Source organism: Salmo salar, chromosome ssa03, assembly GCF_905237065.1.
Source record: "Salmo salar chromosome ssa03, Ssal_v3.1, whole genome shotgun sequence".
NCBI classification, from domain to species: Eukaryota; Metazoa; Chordata; class Actinopteri; order Salmoniformes; family Salmonidae; genus Salmo; species Salmo salar.
Window position 1 is genome coordinate 19,460,025 of NC_059444.1, and position 22,722 is coordinate 19,482,746.

Sequence of the window (22,722 nt, forward strand, 5' to 3'; positions counted from 1 at the left end):
AGACAGAATATGACTCATTGGGCGCTGGGTGTGGGACACACACACACATGCATAGATATACACAAACAAAGCATGTACATGTACACGTATGCATGCACACATACACACACACACTCACACAGCCATGCATGCATAGTTCAATAAAGGTTAAATAAAACATGTATTCAGTTGCATATACATGCACACACACACACACACACACACACACACACACACACACACACACACACACACACACACACACACACGCACGCACGCACGCACACACACGCACGCACGCACGCACGCACGCACGCACACACACACACACACACACACACACACACTCACACACACACACATACACACACCAACTCCTTTGGTTGTGTGTGTGTGTGTGCATGTATATGTGACTGTATGCATGGCTACGTGTATGTGTGATTTCAGGAGCTGCTGTGGTGATTATGCGTTGTGGTGGAACATTACAAACTACACCTGGTGGCAAGGTTCGCACAAGGTGCTTGAGGTGCTTAAAGTACTTGAATTTGGCACTCTGAAATTCAAGTACTGGAATACCTTGAAAATCAGACATTTTCTCAAGTTGGTACTTGAAAAGTACTTTAATTAAAAAGAGAGAACAAAAAATGATCAAATATGTTCATATGAAAATACTTTGAAAAATGTATTGGTAATATCAAGGCAGACTACCGAGTTTTCGCACTCTTTTTGGCAGGCAAGCTCCCTCATTCCACCCACACTGCCTCTCAGCCAGGCAAGCTCCCTCATTCCACCCACACTGCCTCTCAGCCAGGCAAGCTCCCTCATTCCACCCACACTGCCTCTCAGCCAGGCAAGTCCCGAGCTGACTGATTAGGCGCTGCCAAACGTCACATCGATAGCCAAAATGCCAGGCAAATGTAGATTCAAACCTGCCTAGCAGGATATTGATGTTTATGAATGGGTTTTGCCATACCCAACCAGGGATTTAGTGGAGGGTAAACACACTTAAACGCTGTTTATGCACCTTTTTATTTGTGAAATAACGGTTACTCACATTTGTATTCGGTTAATTATCGTTTACGAGCTTATTATTGTGCTCCCAGAATTGATAAACGCTCAGAAGGCTTCTTGATCTGAGTTCTAATCTGAGCCATGTCAACAGACATTCCCCTAACACTCTTACTGACAGTTGTGCCTGCTTCGCGTGATGTAATGTTGTCTTTACCTTCTTGCCCTTTGTGCTGTTGTCTGAACCCAATAATATTTGTACCATGTTTTGTGCTGCTACCATCTTGTGCTGCTGCCATGTTGTGTTGCTACAATGTTGTTGTCATGTTGTGTTGCTACCATGCTGTGTTGTCATGTTTTGCTGCCATGCTACGTTGTTGTCTTAGGTCTCTCTTTATGTAGTATGGTGGTGTTTCTCTTGTTGTGATGTGTGTTTTGTCCTAATATATATATATATTATATATTATATATTTTTTTTATTTCACCTATATTTAACCAGGTAGGCTAGTTGAGAACAAGTTCTCATTTGCAACTGCGACCTGGCCAAGATAAAGCATAGCAATTCGATACATACAACAACACAGAGTTACACATGGAATAAACAAAACATACAGTCAATAATACAGTACAACAAAAGAAAACAAAAAGTCTATATACAGTCAGTGCAAATGAGGTAAGTTAAGGCAATAAATAGGCCATGGTGGCGAAGTAATTAGAATATAGCAATTAAACACTGGAATGGTAGATGTGCAGAAGATGAATGTGCAAGTAGAGATACTGGAGTGCAAAGGAGCAAGATAAATAAATACAGTATGGGGATGAGGTAGGTAGATAGATGGCCTGTTTACAGATTGGCTATGTACAGGTGCAGTGATCTGTGAGCTGCTCTGACAACTGGTGCTTAAAGCTAGTGAGGGAGATATGAGTCTCCAGCTTCAGAGATTTTTGCAGTTCGTTCCAGTCATTGGCAGCAGAGAACTGGAAGGAAAGGCGACCAAAGGAGGAATTGGCTTTGGGGGTGACCAGTGAGATATACCTGCTGGAGCGCGTGCTACGAGTGGGTGCTGCTATGGTGACCAGTGAGCTGAGATAAGGCGGGGCTTTACCTAGCAAAGACTTGTAGATAACCTGTAGCCAGTGGGTTTGGCGACGAGTATGAAGCGAGGGCCAACCAACGAGAGCATACAGATCGCAACGGTGGGTAGTTTATGGGGCTTTGGTGACAAAACGGATGGCACTGTGATAGACTGCATCCAGTTTGTTGAGTAGAGTGTTGGAGGCTATTTTATAGATGACATAACTGAAGTCGAGGATCGGTACGATGGTCAGTTTTACGAGGGTATGTTTGGCAGCATGAGTGAAGGATGCTTTGCGATATAGGAAGCCGATTCTAGATTTAATTTTGGATTGGAGATGCTTAATGTGAGTCTGGAAGGAGAGTTTACAGTCTAACCAGACACCCAGGTATTTGTAGTTGTCCACGTATTCTAAGTCAGAGCCGTCCAGAGTAGTGATGCTGGACAGGCGGGCAGGTGCGGCAGTGATCGATTGAATAGCATGCATTTAGTTTTACTTGTGTTTAAGAGCAGTTGGAGGCCACGGAAGGAGAGTTGTATGGCATTGAAGCTCGTCTGGAGGTTAGTTAACACAGTGTCCAAAGTGGGGCCAGAAGTATACAGAATGGTGTCGTCTGCGTAGAGGTGGATCAGAGAATCACCAGCAGCAAGAGCAACATCATTGATGTATACAGAGAAGAGAGTCGGCCCGAGAATTGAACCCTGTGGCACCCCCATAGAGACTGCCAGAAGTCCGGACAACAGGCCCTCCGATTTGACACACTGAACTCTATCAGAGAAGTAGTTGGTAAACCAGGCGAGGCAATCATTTGAGAAACTAAGGCTGTCGAGTCTGCCAATAAGAATGTGGTGATTGACAGAGTCGAAAGCGTTGGCCAGGTCGATGAATACGGCTGCACAGTAATGTCTCTTATCGATGGCGGTTATGATGTCGTTTAGGACCTTGAGCGTGGCTGAGGTGCACCCATGACCAGCTCTGAAACCAGATTGCATAGCGGAGAAGGTAGGGTGGGATTCGAAATGGTCGGTAATCTGTTTATTAACTTGGCTTTCGAAAACCTTAGAATGACAGAGTAGGATAGATATAGGTCTGTAGCAGTTTGGGTCTAGAGTGTCACCCCCTTTGAAGAGGGTGATGACCGCGGCAGCTTTCCAATCTTTGGGAATCTCAGACGATACGAAAGAGAGGTTGAACAGGCTAGTAATAGGGGTTGCAACAATTTCGGCAGATAATTTTAGAAAGAGAGGGTCCAGATTGTCTAGCCCGGCTGATTTGTAGGGGTCCAGATTTTGCAGCTCTTTTAGAACATCAGCTATCTGGATTTGGGTGAAGGAGAAATGGTGGGGGCTTTGGCAGGTTGCTGTGGAGGGTGCCGGGAAGTTGACCGGGGTAGGGGTAGCCAGGTGGAAAGCATGGCCAGCCATAGAGAGATGCTTATTGAAGTTCTCAATTAGAGTGGATTTATCGGTGGTAATAGTGTTTCCTAGCCTCAGAGCAGTGGGCAGCTGGGAGGAGGTGCTCTTATTCTCCATGGACTTTGCACTGTCCCAGAACTTTTTCGAGTCTGTACTACAGGATGCAACTTTCTGTTTGAAAAAGCTTGCCTTAGCTTTTCTAACTGCCTGAGTATATTTGTTCCTAACTTCCCTGAAAAGTTGCATACCACGGGGGCTATTCGATGCTAATGCAGAACGCCACAGTTTTTGTGCTGGTCAAGGGCAGACAGGTGTCGTGTCTTTGGCTATGCCAGATTAAGTGATATTTCATGCTATTCTATAAAATCCTTTCTCTGTAATTAATATTACCTGATTAAGCTAATCATGTAAATGTAATTAACTAGAAAGTCAGGGCACCACGGAAGAACGTTTATAGAGCCGTTATCTCCCGAATAAACTCTTAAAATACTTAGTAATCTTTTACATCGATAGCCGTCATCTTAATCATCTTATTTTCAGTCTCATAATGAAAGTTGTAAATTCTTGGTTATCTTCACGAACCCTGGCTAACAAGTTGAATCAGCAATACAAAATTGGGTTTAATTATTTATTTACTAAATACCTAAACCAATCACACAGAATTACAAATACACAGAATACAAATGATGTCATACAGAAAACATCCCTGGTGGACGGAACCTGTATGAAAGCTGGTTACACAAAGAAAGGGGGTTGGGCTTGAATGAAAGAGTGGGAAGACTTAGGAACAAAGAAACAGCAGCTATCGTAAATACATTATCTTATGCATTCTAAATTACCGCCCATTTGGAAAAGGAAAATGCAATAAATATTTACTCTGAGCTGCGCTTCGGTAGATTGGTCGTAGATGCTGGCCGGGTTGGCCAACAGATCTTCCTGTCCTCGGAAGAATGTCTCTGGTGGTAAATTGGATACGTGGTGGTATCTTCGTCTGTTTGTTATACTGGATCCGTCGTCCGTCCTTTCCTAGCCCACGTCTTCAGCGGCCGCTGCTAACTCAACGGCTAGGAAGTATCACTTCTGTAGTGAATAAGCTCAAAGTTCATACCATTCGCCACCAAAGCTCACACCGAGGTTGGCTTAGTTCTGTACTTGACGTATGTCCTTCTAACGTAGAGGCTGCAGACCTCACGTACTGGAACATGTGGTTATCTTTTCGTCAAAGGCTTATATAGTGGAGAGGGGGAAGGATGTGTTTCATCGTTTATAACCCCTGTCTCTTCACAGGGGTGGGCCACTGATCAAGCAGGGCACTTTCCTTATGAAAACCCAATTCTCTCATTTGGAAGCTAAAATTACATTTAATCTCCTAACAAACAATTTCAATATCAAACATTTCAATTGCATAACAATTCCATGTTACTCTGATAACTAGAGGGTGTATACTTTCTCAGGTACAGTTTATGTCGTCCTGTCATCAGTCATAATGTCTCAGATGACAACCGAACTGACATCCATACTCATTACGTTCCCAAGCATATTTCCAACTGGTTTTATTACCAAAATATGGTTCCTTTTCCCCATTTGTTTGATGTTCCCAGACTCTCTATATTTAACACAGGCTATTCAAGTCCTTCAGTAGGGTCAGAAAGAGAGGGAAAGGGAGAAAGGTATTTATGGGGGGGTCATAAACCTTACCCACAGGCCAACGTCATGACAGTCCCCCCCATGTTGGGTTCAATCTTGCGATTAACCTGCATGTTGTAAACCAACATAAAAATGAACGTGGGTTGTCCTGGTTGTGGATCATCGTTGTGGTCCCCATCTGGCGGTCGACCCGGGTAGGGTGTCTGCAAATGAAGAAGTCCGCTCCAAGGCTGGGCAGCGGATGTCCGGATTGGGATTGCCGTTCCGGACCCGTCGTCTGGTCGTCCAGACTGGAATATCTGGGCAGTAACTTAGGCAGATGTTAACAACGCACACACACTCATGAAATATATCATTACATTTCCTCCCAAATGAGCGGCGTTGTGGCACTAACTGATGGTTGTATGGGGGAGTTGTTTATGGCTTTATCACTTTCTATGTGCCGAAGAAAATGAAACAAAATGAATGAAAGCATAAACAAAACAAAATATAGTTATGCCACCTTAATCATCTAATTGGACTGTATTCTATCTACGTCCATGGTCTTGGCAAAATGACCCTATCATGGCATTGTCTAATGTCATATTTAGGGCTTTCCTAATTTGCGGGGTGGCGCTTAGGGTACTATCCTAAGTTGACAACTATATGATAAGTCTACAGCTGTAAGGCACTAGTTTTGGGCAGTCTACAGGGATGACCTATGGACTTCTGGTTAGAAAACTGGTGAGTGCTGTAGAGTCAAAGGCCTAGAAGTAAATGTTCAACTTTACTAAGGCTGGTATTTTGCTTGGACCCTTAAGTGATCCTAGCATAAATCCTAATTGGATGTTCCGTTGTGCATGTGCGTTTATGCTTACACAATCGCGCATGTCAAGGGAAGAAAACCAAGTATCCTGGCAGATTACAACTTGTTCAGAATGAGTCTGACGTAGTCAGGTAATTTTCAGGTCAATGCCTGGAGGTCAGTCAGAATTGGTGTCAAGGGAGTCTGTAGTAGTTTTCTACAAGTCACGGTGTCTTCCACTATTGTAGTGGCGGTAGGTATGAAGTCTATTTCATAGCTATGTTATCCACGGAGGAGCTAACCTCACGACGGAAGTACTCTAAGTATTAGACCAGTCGTACGTGGTGTGATCATGGTTCATGACTTCTAATAACTTTTCTCCTGAATGGAGGGTTCTATTTATTAGTGGCATGTGTTAACCATTGGAAGAGTGCACTGGAGATTCCCTTCCCCGTGTTGCACTCTGAGTGACTCCTATGTCGCTATTATCAATAGCAATTTAACTTGTGAGGTTACTAATCCTCTTACTGAGTGTTGCTGGACTGACTGTGGTATTGGTACTGGTATTCAAGGGGACCAGTTGTCCTACCGATTTATTCTGAAATATTATCTACCGGAACACATGATTGGAGCATATTACTAGTTGTATTGTAGTTGAACCTACACATGGCAAGGAATGATTATTGTTGACATTTGTTTTGGAGGTGGACAAGTCCATTGGACTTCCTTTACGACCAGTGTGGTACACCTCAGTACTATCTTAGGTGTGTTCTAAGATAATCCCCGTCTAGCGGCCTGTCTGCTCCTCACTGTTCTCATAGGGGAGTTTACAACTAGATTTGATTTATGCTCTGGCGGCCCCGTACGGTGTTGTCCGTAGTCTCGACCCCCCCCACCGGCCTCGATGATGCTCATCATGGGTCTGGGCTACTATTCCCCCCCTTTGTGTCTCGGGACCCCCCCACCAGCGGGTGGTGTTGGTGTCCGAGGCGCAAACAAAAAGGTCGGACCCTATGTACGAGTTGTCAGTGGCCGCATTATTATGAGAATGGCTGTAACCTTTCACCCAAATCTCCTGGTGTTTGTGCTTCAACACCCTCAGTGGCTGTCGAGGTCTGTCAGTCACCACCGCGTCCGCGTGTGGCAACCTCTTCAGTACCTGCAAACTGAGACGAGGATATCGGTCTGTGATATCGCAAAGTGTTTCACCAGTGGGAGTCATCGGGTCAGTTGCTGGACTGACGCCATTAGTGTCATTGTAAGGGGTGACAGTCCCCAACAAAGCAGAAGGTGTATCATCGGAAGCAGAGTATACTCTGCGCATCAATGTTTTTCTTGCTGAGACGGCCGCAGTGCTTGCGGAAGTGTCCGAAGGGCAAGAGAAGTTCATCTCAACTACCGTATTGCACGACTGCAAGGAGGAGGGAAGTTGCTCATTCACAGAGACAGCTGGCTCGAAATCATGAAAAGAATGGTCAATCAGATTGGCTGATGGAATGTGTCGAGATATCGTAATATCTCCTTGGATCGGATTCTGCACCAAGAGGTTTCTAAGCGTCTTTTTCCCAAGGGGTGCTTACGACAGATACCCCTCGTGAATGACTGCGTTCCAGCTAGCATTAGGGGAAGACAGTGTGGTCAGTGGAGAAGGCACTGTGGCTTGTGACCATACCTGGTTGGTTTTCCAATCCATCAATGGGAGTAACCGATCCATCAAGTCTGCTCCAAGTAGCAGGGGCACAGTTTCGAGGCTGGTAACATACACAGGGTGAACGAGCGATACGTCCTTGAAGTGTAGTTTCAGCATGACTCTCAACATGAGAGGCGAGGTAGTCTGAGTGACCCCTCGAAGTGTAGTTTCGCATCGCTCCACTTTTAACCTGTTAGGGCTAGGGGGCAGTATTGACACGGCTGGATAAAAAAACATACCCGATTTAATCTGGTTACCACTCCTACCCAGTAACTAGAATATGCATATACTTATTACATATGGATAGAAAACACCCTCAATTTTCTAAAACTGTTTGAATGGTGTCTGTGAGTATAACAGAACTCATTTGGCAGGCAAAACCCTGAGACATTTTCTGACAGGAAGTGGATACCTGATGTGTTGTATTACCTTTAAACCTATCCCATTGAAAAACACAGGGGCTGAGGAATATTTTGGCACTTCCTATTGCTTCCACTAGATGTCACCAGCCTTTACAAAGTGTTTTGAGTCTTCTGGAGGGAGATCTGACCGAACAAGAGCCATGGAACCATGATGGCCCATTAGACACCTGGCGCGCGAGTTCATGTTGGGTACCCTCGTTCCAATACGTTATAAAAGAGTATGCATTCGTCCACCTTGAATATTATTCATGTTCTGGTTAAAAAAGTCCCTAATGATTTATGCTATACAACGTTTGACATGTTTGAACGAACGTAAATATATTTTTTCCCCTCGTTCATGACGAGAAGTCCGGCTGGCTTAGATCATGTGCTAACAAGACGGAGATTTTTGGACATAAATGATGAGCTTTTTTGAACAAAACTACATTCGTTATGGACCTGTGATACCTGGAAGTGACATCTGATGAAGAGAATCAAAGGTAATGGATTATTTACATAGTATTTTCGATTTTAGATCTCCCCAACATGACGTCTAGTCTGTATCGCAACGCGTATTTTTCTTGGCGCAGTGCTCAGATTATTGCAAAGTGTGATTTCCCAGTAAGGTTATTTTTAAATCTGGCAAGTTGATTGCGTTCAAGAGATGTAAATCTATAATTCTTTAAATGACAATATAATATTTTACCAATGTTTTCTAATTTTAATTATTTAATTAGTGGTGCTGACTTGACTGCCGGTTATTGGAGGGAAACGATTTCCTCAACATCAATGCCATAGTAAAACGCTGTTTTTGGATATAAATATGAACTTGATAGAACTAAAAATGCATGCATTGTCTAACATAATGTCCTAGGAGTGTCATCTGATGGAGATTGTAATGTTTTGTCTTTGAATTGACAAAACATTACACACAACTCTTGTAAATGTACTGTCCTAACATACTCTAAATTTATGCTTTCGCTGTAAAACCTTTTTGAAATCGTAAAACGTGGTTAGATTAAGGAGATGTTTATCTTTCAAAGGGTGTAAAATAGTTGTATGTTTGAAAAATTTAAATTTTGACATTTATTTGGATTCAAATTTGCCGCTCTTGAAATGCACCTGCTGTTGATGGAGTGCACCACGGGTGGCACGCTAGCGTCCCACCTAGCCCATAGAGGTTAACCAACGTTTAGTTGGCTTCAAAGCCCTTTTGAGATCATCAAACAATGTTTGAGAGATGAGTGATATTGTCGCACCCGAATCAATTAGCACATGACAAGTTAAGCAATCCTCCAGGACTGTTTCCAGGTATGGCCGTTTAGATTTGTGGTTAGTGGACATATTCCCCACAAAGTGGAGTGGTCGTTTGCAACGACGTGATGTGCCCTTTCTGTTCAAGGTGGAAGCAGATTGACTTTTCCGATTTTGAGTGGGCTTGGCTTTAACGAAGCGTTTGAACTTTTTCTTCGCAACTTTTGTATCAGAGTCTACAGACAAAGCCCGGGGGCTTGTTTCTTGATCAAGCGGGCCCTGGATAGGGTCTTGAATGAGAGCGGGAGAAATTTGAACTTTAACGTCCTTGCTATGGGTGTTAATTTCTGCGGACCTGGTGTCCGGTAATTCCCCGTCTAGTCCTCGTGACTTATCTTTTTCTCAAATTGTTCTCGCTTTAGTTCTTCCCGTAGTGGGACTTCTGGAGAACATTGGTCTACGTTTTGATCGTCCTTCAACCCTTTGTTACCCTTGTGCTCTGACACTTTGTGTGGGTTGGGTGCAGTTTTTACAGTTATTTCGACCGCGGCGGTTAGAAACTGTTGTTGTGCGTCATCTCTCGACGCTCCAATACCTGATAATGCACCCTCTAACTGGAGTGAGTGCTCCTGGTCAAATTTCAAAACCGAGTGGTCAGGGCTGTCATGACGTTGGCCTCTTTGAGTACAGGGAGGACAGTTGACCCCCTCCCCCTTGCACCATCCCCCAACCTACCTCCCCCCACCCCCCAACCTACCTCCCCCCACCCAGGCCCTGTGTGAAAGGGTTGTAAAAACTCTAAGAGGAGAATCTCCGGCTCATAGAGAGACACAGGAAATTCTTCCAACTCACAGAATTGGGGAGCCAAGTGACATTTGTGTTCTGGAGAAGGTATTTACATTTACATTTTAGTCATTTAGCAGACGCTCTTATCCAGAGGGACTTACAGTAGAGTGCATACATTTTGATTATATTTTTACATACTGGCCCCCCGTGGGAATCGAACCCACAACCCTGGCGTTGCAAGCGCCATGCTCTACCAACTGAGCTACAGTGGGGCTAGAAGATTGGTGAAGAATCCAGCTATGAACTGGTCCGCTTGGTACAATTTTGTGATACTCAGAAGAGACAATATAGCCATATTACCATAAAACTGTTTATATAATAGCCTCAGCGATGAGACTTGCATCCACATGGTTGTATAAAATGTATTAATAAGGATAAAGCTATTTGTAATACATTGAGGTGCTATGTACTGATGTTAATGTGATAGAATTGTATTTCTGTACCAAGCTTAACTCAGTCATCGGCACGCCCCCAGGGACACAGACAGGACCAGGCGTCATGTGACAAGCCTGTTCTATGTTCACTATAAAACCATACCCTGATTTACTTTCTTCAGACCAGGCCTCCACTCCATTGCGAGTTGGCCAATAGGTTTGACCATCCAAGTACTCTACTGAAAGTGAACCATACCACGTGGTTAACTTTTAGACTATTGATACCGACAGAATAAGAACAAGTCTTTGATATTAATTAATAGTCTGCAGCTAGAAATTATATCATTGAACGCGAAGACCAACGAAACATCCATTCTATAACGACATTAATGAATGTCGCTTTGAAAGATCCATTCTAACCGAGAGAGAGAGAGAGAGAACGCAGACAAAACTCTCCAACAGAACGACGCTCCAACAAGGATCCCGACGACACACTGAGCGTAAATATATATTGATTGCAATTGTTCCCGAATGAGTGAGCGTTCATGTGCAAAGGATTAGCATGTCAATTGTTAATATTAATGAACTCTGTGTGTCTCCTCAGCTGAACTTTTTATGACCCATTGTCTAACAGACCAGCCATGCCTGTTTTAGCCCACTAGGGCACATTACCCTACCAATTCTTTGTGATGATAATTACTGTTTGTATACTTTCTGTGAATTACTTAGTTTAGTAAATAAATGATTTTAAGACAATTGATGTATGGATGACTCTTAGTAAAGGCTGGGTTCGTGCAGATACAACAATTTACGACGTTTGGAATGAGACTGGACGCGAGGTAAAATACACCATTTAAACCAGAAGATAATCGACCTATACTATAATAGAATATAATATATAATGTCATAATATAGGAAAGTTATATTAGGAAAATTATAACTTTGTAATCTGAATATTTTCCTTGGTGCCCCGATCTCCTAGTTAATTACAATTAAACGATTAATCAGTTTGATCGCGTGATAATAATTACAGGGAGTTAATTGATAAACATGTCTTCAGTTTAATGGTACCCCAAAGACACGACAGGGCTCTTAGAGTTGCGAGTTTTTGATGCCTCAAAAGCTGTGCTTGCAAGCTCTCTGAGTTGTAGGATAGGCAAGCCAACGTGGGCTGCAGGGCCCAAGTTGGTAATGAAGGTGGGATACATGTTCGACAGAAACATTTGTTTGAATGGTAACAGCTCTTCCATTCCTGTTTCTGTGAGTAGGCCAAAGTAAGCTGAACGAAGCCTATGATAGAAAGCTTGTGGGTGTTTGTTCCGAGCTTGTTTGACCGTGTTAGCCAGTGAGCTATCGTGTTTGCGAGTCGCAGAACCACTGAATTCTAATTTCAAAGCTGTGGCAAGTTTAGCGTAGTCATTTAGCACGTGTTGCTGTTGTAAACGAATGAACCTTGTCACGTGTCTATTCGACATTCGCTTCAACAGGTAAACCCTGTCAGAGGAGAAGACTGAGGGACACATGATGGAGGCAATGTCTGAAACCTATCGTCTTCACTCCTTTGAGTACCGGACTCCGGTTGCTTGGATGGGTAGTCATGCTGTAGAGCGTGACCTTTCTGGACTTCCTCCAGATGGTACCTAAGGGTGGTCTTCTGCTGCATTGCAGAGTCCACTTGAGCGCTTAGAGTACCGATTTTGGACACGTGAGTGTCACCTCTGCTCCTTTCGGTGTCAAACTTAACTGTCATGGTTTGCAGATAGAGGTCTCGAGTACGGAGCGAGAGATTCAGTGATTAGGATGATTAGGGTTGGTATCCCTGCTGAGGTCAGAGATCAAGCCTTTTATGGGTGGAGGTTCACTAATTAGCGGAGGAGTGGTGACCACCTCCTTTGGTAGCTTGCACATTATTAGAAAAATTTAGAGGAAAAATGTTCCTATGTTTTTTTTCAATGTTTGGGTTTGGAATTCATTGGAAGCTGCAAAGACAAGTTTAATCTATTTATTGATGTTGACGAACCATCAGTACTGTGCCAGTAATGTGGAAGTTGGACGTGAATGAATTTGCAAAAGCTAATTGAATTAATTAATCAATGCCAATGATTAATCCTACATGGGTAGGCTATCTGGGTATTAAACTTGAATTAACCTGAGAGGTTGCTTCATCCAGGTCAATATGCAAAGTTTAAGTGTCTCATTTGATTGGAAGAACATTAAGGTATGTTCAACAATTTAACTTATTAAACTGAATGAGACGATAATCCATACAATCTCCATTGATTGGATATCATGAGTGTAAACAGTGGATCAAATGTTGGGAACACTCCCCACTATGGTACACTTCTTCCTTGGGCGGGGCCACACATGGGATTCCCGCGGGGGCGGGACTTCTGTCAGTACTGGATTACTGAATGGGTTTTGCAAAAACCAAATTTTACTGATTGATCAATTTTAATGATAAATCAAACCTGTATAGGCTATTTGGGATTTCAACTTTAATTAACCTGAGAGGTTTATTCATCTAGGTTAATGTGGAAAAAAGATTACAATGTCTCATTTAGAAAACTCATCAATTTGGATATTATTTAACCTCTATGGGCTAGGTGGGACGCAAGCGTCCCACCCGTGGTGCACTCCATCAACAGCAGGTGCATTTCAAGAGCGGCAAATTTGAATCCAAATAAATGTCAAAATTCAAATTTTTCAAACATACAACTATTTTACACCCTTTGAAAGATAAACATCTCCTTAACCTCTTGGGGCTAGGTGGGACGCTAGCGTGCCACCCGTGGTGCACTCCATCAACAGCAGGTGCATTTCAAGAGCGGCAAATTTGAATCCAAATAAATGTCAAAATTCAAATTTTTCAAAAATACAACTATGTTACACCATTTGAAAGATAAACATCTCCTTAACCTGTTGGGTCTAGGGGCAGCATTTGCACGTCTGGATAAAAAAAATGTACCCGATTTAATCTGGTTACTAATCCTACCCAGTAACTAGAATATGCATATACTTATTATATATGGATAGAAAACACTCTAAAGTTTCCAAAACTGTTTGAATGGTGTCTGTGAGTATAACAGAACTCATTTGGCAGGCAAAACCCTGAGACATTTTCTGACAGGAAGTGGATACCTGATGTGTTGTATTGACTTTAAACCTATCCCATTGAAAAACACAGGGGTTTAGGAATATTTTGGCACTTCCTATTGCTTCCACTAGATGTCACCAGCCTTTACAAAGTGTTTTGAGTCTTCTGGAGGAGATCTGACCGAACAAGAGCCATGGAACGGTGATGTCCCATTAGACACCTGGCGCGCTACTTCATGTTGGGTACCCTCGTTCCAATACGTTATAAAAGACTATGCATTCGTCCACCTTGAATATTATTCATGTTCTGGTTAAAAAAGCCCTAATGATTTATGCTATACAACGTTTGACATGTTTGAACGAACGGAAATATATTTTTTCCCCTCGTTCATGACGAGAAGTCCGGCTGGCTTACATCATGTGCTAACGAGACGGAGATTTTTGGACATAAATGATGAGCTTTTTTGAACAAAACTACATTCGTTATGGACCTGTGATACCTGGAAGTGACATCTGATGAAGAGAATCAAAGGTAATGGATTATTTACATAGTATTTTCGATTTTAGATCTCCCCAACATGACGTCTAGTCTGTATCGCAACGCGTATTTTTCTGGGCACAGTGCTCAGATTATTGCAAAGTGTGATTTCCCAGTAAGGTTATTTTTAAATCTGGCAAGTTGATTGCGTTCAAAAGATGTAAATCTATAATTCTTTAAATGACAATATAATATTTTACCAATGTTTTCTAATTTTAATTATTTAATTTGTGACGCTGACTTGACTGCCGGTTATTGGAGGGAAACGATTTCCTCAACATCAATGCCATAGTAAAACGCTGTTTTTGGATATAAATATCAACTTGATAGAACTAAAAATGCATGCATTGTCTAACATAATGTCCTAGGAGTGTCATCTGATGGAGATTGTAAAAGGTTAGTGTATCATTTTAGCTGGTTTTATGGTTTTGGTGACCCTGTCTTTGACTTGACAAAACATTACACACAACTCTTGTAAATGTACTGTCCTAACATACTCTAAATTTATGCTTTCGCCGTAAAACCTTTTTGAAATCGTAAAACGTGGTTAGATTAACCTCTTGGGGCTAGGTGGGACGCTAGCGTGCCACCCGTGGTGCACTCCATCAACAGCAGGTGCATTTCAAGAGCGGCAAATTTGAATCCAAATAAATGTCAAAATTCCAATTTTTCAAAAATACAACTATGTTACACCATTTGAAAGATAAACATCTCCTTAATCTAACCACGTTTTACGATTTCAAAAAGGTTTTACGGCGAAAGCATAAATTTAGAGTATGTTAGGACAGTACATTTACAAGAGTTGTGTGTAATGTTTTGTCAAGTCAAAGACAGGGTCACCAAAACCATAAAACCAGCTAAAATGATACACTAACCTTTTACAATCTCCATCAGATGACACTCCTAGGACATTATGTTAGACAATGCATGCATTTTTAGTTCTATCAAGTTGATATTTATATCCAAAAACAGCGTTTTACTATGGCATTGATGTTGAGGAAATCGTTTCCCTCCAATAACCGGCAGTCAAGTCAGCGTCACAAATTAAATAATTAAAATTAGAAAACATTGGTAAAATATTATATTGTCATTTAAAGAATTATAGATTTACATCTTTTGAACGCAATCAACTTGCCAGATTTAAAAATAACCTTACTGGGAAATCACACTTTGCAATAATCTGAGCACTGTGCCCAGAAAAATACGCGTTGCGATACAGACTAGACGTCATGTTGGGGAGATCTAAAATCGAAAATACTATGTAAATAATCCATTACCTTTGATTCTCTTCATCAGATGTCACTTCCAGGTATCACAGGTCCATAACGAATGTAGTTTTGTTCAAAAAAGCTCATCATTTATGTCCAAAAATCTCCGTCTCGTTAGCACATGATGTAAGCCAGCCGGACTTCGTCATGAACGAGGGGAAAAAATATATTTCCGTTCGTTCAAACATGTCAAACGTTGTATAGCATAAATCATTAGGGCCTTTTTTAACCAGAACATGAATAATATTCAAGGTGGACGAATGCATAGTCTTTTATAACGTATTGGAACGAGGGTACCCAACATGAAGTAGCGCGCCAGGTGTCTAATGGGACATCACCGTTCCATGGCTCTTGTTCGGTCAGATCTCCCTCCAGAAGACTCAAAACACTTTGTAAAGGCTGGTGACATCTAGTGGAAGCAATAGGAAGTGCCAAAATATTCCTAAACCCCTGTGTTTTTCAATGGGATAGGTTTAAAGTCAATACAACACATCAGGTATCCACTTCCTGTCAGAAAATGTCTCAGGGTTTTGCCTGCCAAATGAGTTCTGTTATACTCACAGACACCATTCAAACAGTTTTGGAAACTTTAGAGTGTTTTCTATCCATATATAATAAGTATATGCATATTCTAGTTACTGGGTAGGATTAGTAACCAGATTAAATCGGGTACATTTTTTTATCCAGACGTGCAAATGCTGCCCCCTAGACCCAACAGGTTAATCTAACCACGTTTTACGATTTCAAAAAGGTTTTACGGCGAAAGCATAAATTTAGAGTATGTTAGGACAGTACATTTACAAGAGTTGTGTGTAATGTTATGCCAATTCAAAGACAGGCGTCACCAAAACCATAAAATCAGCTAAAATTATGCACTAACCTTTTACAATCTCCAACAGATGACACTCCTAGGACATTGTGTTAGACAATGCATGCATTTTTAGTTCTATCAAGTTCATATTTATATCCAAAAACAGCGTTTTACTGTGGCGTTGATGTTCAGGAAATCGTTTCCCTCCAATAACCGGCATTCAAGTCAGCACCACAAATTAAATAATTAAAATTAGAAAACATTGGTAAAATATTATATTGTCATTTAAAGAATTATAGATTTACATCTCTTGAACGCAATCAACTTGCCAGATTTAAAAATAACCTTACTGGGAAATCACACTTTGCGATAATCTGAGCACTGCGCCCAGAAAAATACGCGTTGCGATACAGACTAGCCGCCATGTTGGGGAGATCTAAAATCGAAAATACTATGTAAATAATCCATTACCTTTGATTCTCTTCATCAGATGTCACTTCCAGGTATCACAGGTCCATAACGAATGTAGTTTTGTTCAAAAAAGCTCATCATTTATGTCCAAAAATCTCCGTCTTGTTAGCACATGATCTAAGCCCGCCGGACTTCACTTCATGAACGAGGGGAAAAAAATATATTTACGTTCGTTCAAACATGTCAAACGTTGTATAGCATAAATCATTAGGGCCTTTTTTAACCAGAACATGAATAATATTCAAGGTGGACGAATGCATTCTCTTTTATAACGTATTGGAACGAGGGTACCCAACATGAACTTCGCGCGCCAGGTGTCTAATGGGCCATCATCGTTCCATGGCTCTTGTTCGGTCAGATCTCCCTCCAGAAGACTCAAAACACTTTGTAAAGGCTGGTGACATCTAGTGGAAGCAATAGGAAGTGCCAAAATATTCCTCAGCCCCTGTGTTTTTCAATGGCATAGGTTTAAAGGTAATACAACACATCAGATATCCACTTCCTGTCAGAATCTGTCTCAGGGTTTTGCCTGCCAAATGAGTTCTGTTATACTCACAGACACCATTCAAACAGTTTTAGAAACTTTAGGGTGTTTTCTATCCATATATAATAAGTATATGCATATTCTAGTTACTGGGTAGGATTAGTAACCAGATTAAGTCGGGTACATTTTTTTATCCAGCCGTGCAAATACTGCCCCCTAGCCCTAACAGGTTAAAAGATCCACTTGAGAATGTAAATCTGGCAATTTCACTTATTAGTTCAATTGAATAAGACATCGATATCCGTCTGGATATCACGAGTAACGACTTGAGTGTCACCTGACTAATTCTTCTTGAAGGAAAGTACTGGTGACTCTTCAGAGGTCCCTGCTGGCACACGCTGAAATCAAGCGGAAGTACCCAGGGCGGACTTCCGTTCAGCAAGGCGGAGGATTTACAATGTGGCACAAAACAAAATGGCTGTTTTCCCTTTTGTTAGCTTAGCATCTCGAGCAAGCTAATGCTACTTTATGCCTGAAAAATGCACAACATAGGATTCCCTTGGCAAGGGAAAGGTTTTACTTATAACGTATTATGTTCAAACCCTTTTCGGCGATATTTGACGATGTTTTAACCGGAACTCGCGGCAAACAACGAAATGCACCGTGGTCTACTCGCATCGAAACGCGAGAGAGACAGAGAGATACTTATCGCTGGTCAAGCTAATCTCTCCTAAATTTCAATCGGCTGGCTCTTTGTCCTCGCTCGAGAAATTAATAATGACCTAGCCAACACGCGTCTGAAACGCGCGAGGCAGAAATAGCCCAGCGCTATTTCTCAGATAGCTTTATCAGCCCTCATACAGAACTGTATAGCTTATGCTACCCACTGACTACGTCAGAGCACAACACGGAGGCGATTCTCCAGAGCACACACACACATATAGTTCCGGTCTACAATTCCCATAATGTATATAATAAACTTGGTATATTATGTAATCTGCTTTTCAATTTTATATAGGCTGAATAAAAATGAAAGCGTCATCCTATTTTAGATTCCTCGCACGGGGGCTCCAAATGTATGATATTATCAAATTGACCCAACATGCGTCTTAGTTTTAGAGGCCTCACACGGGGCACCAAATATGTCTGTTCAGACCCTTTTCGGATCATTGAACAATGTTAAATTCTTAGGAAGCAGAGTATACTCTGGGCTAACAAGTGAGTGCTGTAATACAAAATTGGGTTTAATTATTTATTTACTAAATACCTAAACCAATCACACAGAATTACAAATACACAGAATACAAATGATGTCATACAGAAAACATCCCTGGTAGACGGAACCTGTATGATGGCTGGTTACACAAAGGAAAGGGGGTTGGGCTTGAATGAAAGAGTGGGAAGACTTAGGAACAAAGAAACAGCAGCTATGCTATCGTAAATACAGTATCTTATACATTCTAAATTACCGCCCATTTGGAAAAGGAAAATGCAATAAATATTTACTCTGAGCTGCGCTTCGTTAGGTTGGTCGTAGATGCTGGCCGGGTTGACCAACAGATCTTCCGGTCCTCGGAAGAATGTCTCTGGTGGTAAATTGGATACGTGGTGGTATCTTCGTCTGTTCGTTGTTAGACTGGATCCGTCGTCCGTCCTTTCCTAGCCCACGTCTACAGCGGCCGCTGCTAACTCAACGGCTAGGAAGTATCACTTCTGTAGTGAATAAGCTCAAAGTTCATACCATTCACCATCAAAGCTCACGCCGAGGTTGGCTTAGTTCTGTACTTGACCTGTGTGTCCTTCTAACGTAGAGGCTGCAGACCTCATGTACTGGAACATGTGGTTATCTTTTCGTCAAAGGCTTATATAGTGGAGAGGGGGAAGGATGTGTTTCATCGTTTATAACCCTTGTCTCTTCACAGGGGTGGGCCACTGATCAAGCAGGGCACTTTCCTTATGAAAACCCAATTCTCTCATTTGGAAGCTAAAATTACATTTAATCTCCTAACAAACAATTTCAATATCAAACATTTCAATTGCATAACAATTCCATGTTACTCTGATAACTAGAGGGTGTATACTTTCTCAGTTTACAGTTTATGTCGTCCTGTCATCAGTCATAATGTCTCAGATGACAACCGAACTGACATCCATACTCATTACGTTCCCAAGCATATTTCCAACTGGTTTTATTACCAAAATATGGTTCCTTTTCCCCATTTGTTTGATGTTCCCAGACTCTCTATATTTAACACAGGCTATTCAAGTCCTTCAGTAGGGTCAGAAAGAGAGGGGAAGGGAGAAAGGTATTTATGGGGGGGGTCATAAACCTTACCCACAGGCCAACGTCATGACACAGGTCTGGAGTGAACCAAGGACTATATCTATTCCTAGTTCAACATTTTTTGAGTGGGGCATGCTTATTTAAGATGGTGAGGAAGGCACTTTTAAAGAATAGCCAGGCATCATCTACTGACGGGTTGAGGTCAATGTCATTCCAGGATACCCTGGCCAGGTCGATTAGAAAGGCCTGCTCGCAGAAGTGTTTTAGGGAGCATTTGACAGTAATGAGGGGTGGTCGTTTGGTCGCAGACCCATTTACGGATGCAGGCAATGTTGCAGTGATCGCTGAGATCTTGATTGAAAACAGCAGAGGTGTATTTGGAGGGCGAGTTAGTTAGGATGACATCTATGAGGGTGCCCGTGTTTACGGATTTGGGGTTGTACCTGGTAGGTTCATTGATCATTTGTGTGAGATTGAGGGCATCAAGCTTAGATTGTAGGATGGCCAGGGTGTTAAGCGTGTCCCAGTTTAGGTCACCTAGTAGCACGAGCTCAGAAGATAGATGGGGGGCAATCAATTCACATATGGTATCGAGGGCACAGCTGGGGGCAGAGGGAGGTCTATAGCAAGCGGCAACAGTGAGAGACTTGTTTCTGGAACGGTGAATTTTTAGAAGTAGAAGCTCGAATTGTTTGGGTACAGACTTGGATAGTAATACAGAACTTTGCAGGCTATCTTTGGAGTAGATTGCAACACCGCCCCCTTTGGCAGTTCTATCTTGGCGGAAAATGTTGTAGTTAGCGATGGAGATTTTAGGGTTTTTGATGGTTTTCCTAAGCCAGAATTCAGACACGGCTAGGACATCCGGGTTGGCAGAGCGTGCTAAAGCAGTGAGTAAAACAAAAAAAAGGCTTCTAATGTTAACATGCATGACACGAAGGCTTTTACGGTTACAGAAGTCAACAAATGAGAGCACCTGGGGAGTAAAATTTCCATAATATCTATCCAATGTGTAATCAAAGGTGTGCTCAATGAAGACATCCTCTACAATTATTAATGCAAAAAAACATACATTTTTCAGGTATAATTCCAATAGAGTTGTACTGTCTGTAATCAAACGTAAGAAGTTAAATGAAACAAATTAACTGAATGAAAATCAAACATAACGTTTAGCACGCATTCATTTGAATCAAGTCTGTCTTGAGCATCTGGCCATACATTCTAATCTACATCACAGGGAATGACCTCATTGTTTATGCGCCGCGGGAAAAACCTTTTGACATGGCGAATCCAAGCTTGACATTGGTCTGCATTGAACCTGTGGAACCTGACATTGTCCCACACAATGACATAGGTGACCCATTCACCTTGACAGGCCTGCTCAATTTCATTGAGAAACACAATCAGGTGTGCAGCGTTGTAGGATCCAAGTAATGGCCTACGTCCTACCACACCATTTTTAGAGATAGCTGCGCCCATGGAGATGTTTCCCCCATGTTTTCCAGGCACTTGGACAGTCGCCGTTGAACGATGAGGTTTCACCCACGGAGCCAAGTTTTGGCCAGTTTGAAGCCCGCTTCATCAACAAAGATATACTTGTGATGGTTCACAGCAGCGTCAATCACCATCACCATCTAAAAATATATTTTGGTTAGTTATTTTTCAATTATAGTTCCAATATGATATTGTGAAGTAGCATGTGCATCAAATAGTAACAGTAATACATTATATAGTTCTGTACCTGAACATACTCAGCCAGCTGTTATTTCACCCGGTCGTTGTGTCTCTCAAAAGGAACCAGGTAAATGTGTTTCATAGATACCTGGTGCCTCTTCAAAAGGCGGGAGATTGTTGGTAGACTTATGGATGCCACATTGTCAAAGGTGTCATCGTTCTCCTTAATGGCCTGCTTTATTTCAGACAGCCGTATGTCATTCCTGGCCCTCACCTTTTCCATCACTGCCCACTCCTGCTAGTTGGACAGAACACAGCCATGGCCATTCTGAGGGTAGAACCGAGCATACTGTCTGTAGATCCTACTGTAAGAATACTGTAACCCCCTTTTATATGGTGACCAATTGTGGTAACCACTAAGTGAAATCAATTAGTAATAATGAATATTCATTATGTATGGTTATCATGTATCATACATGTAATTTAGATATTTCTACTTTAAAAACACTTTTTATTTCTGTTATTTCTGTAGTTCTCAAAATTCATGTATAGTATACAAACCAGTTTAAAATCTACAGGTCTACCAAACGGTTAAGTGATTAACCATTACGCTAAATTGGATGAAGTGATGGTGAAATGTATTTAAACAAATGAGAAAATAATAATATCAAAAGTATTGTGAGCATTGCATTGTGAATTACTTTATATGAAAGGTACTTCTAGATGACACACTGATTAGGTTTGGTGATTGTGTGTGTTGTACTTAGTCAATAGAAAATGTGCTTAAAGTTTTGAAAAAACAGCCTTTTGGATGATCTGTTTTGAGTTTTGTACTAAGAGTTGTGAAAGTGTACCACATACTTGTGAAAATAGTACAGAAGTGATAATAAAAGTACCATCCACCAGAATACTGTGTGTGTTATAAGATATTGAGTTGTCAGAGTACGCCCACGATACTGTGTGTGTTATAAGATATTGAGTTGTCAGAGTACGCCCACGATACTGTGTGTGTTATAAGATATTGAGTTGTCAGAGTACGCCCACGATACTGTGTGTGTTATAAGATATTGAGTTGTCAGAGTATGCCCATGATACTGTGTGTGTGTTATAAGATATTGAGTTGTCAGAGTACGCCCACGATACTGTGTGTGTGTTATAAGTATGAATCCAGTAACTCCACATGATCTATTCTAGAATATTATTATGTGTCCTTGTGTGTTTAGCATCCATATGTGATATTTTGCGAGTTTGTGTGTGTGTGTTTGTGGTTTTACTATCGTTTTGGGGACCAGAAGTCCTCACAAGGATAGTAAAACAAGGAACATTTGGGATGGCACCGTGTCTCCTGTCTCAGTTGTTCTACAGTTGCTGCTGCTCTTCCATCTGCTGGCATGCCATAGGGGTGACATCAGAACCCAGAGAGAGACCTGGAGAGATGGGGGGAGGAGGATAGAGAGAGAGGAGAGGGAGAGAGTGAGAGAGAGAGAGAGAGAGAGAGGAGAGAAAGAAGCAGTAGAGCTGAGGAGAGCACTGTTTCCCTACCCAGGGAAAGAGGAAAGGATGAGGGAGTGAGGGAAGAGAAGTGAGGGGGAGAGAGGAGTGAGGGGCACTGCCAACTGAGCTG

General features: G+C 41.9%; 1 protein-coding gene and 1 non-coding gene across 4 annotated transcripts in view; one reads left to right on the forward strand and one right to left on the reverse strand.

Moving 5' to 3' along the window:
* LOC106599532 (glypican-5) overlaps window positions 1-22,722 on the forward strand; it is a 258,504-nt gene that overhangs the window by 52,923 nt on the left and 182,859 nt on the right. The window lies entirely within an intron of this gene.
* On the reverse strand, window positions 10,241-10,315 carry trnaa-ugc (transfer RNA alanine (anticodon UGC)). The gene has a single exon. It is a non-coding gene; the product is annotated as a tRNA-Ala (tRNA).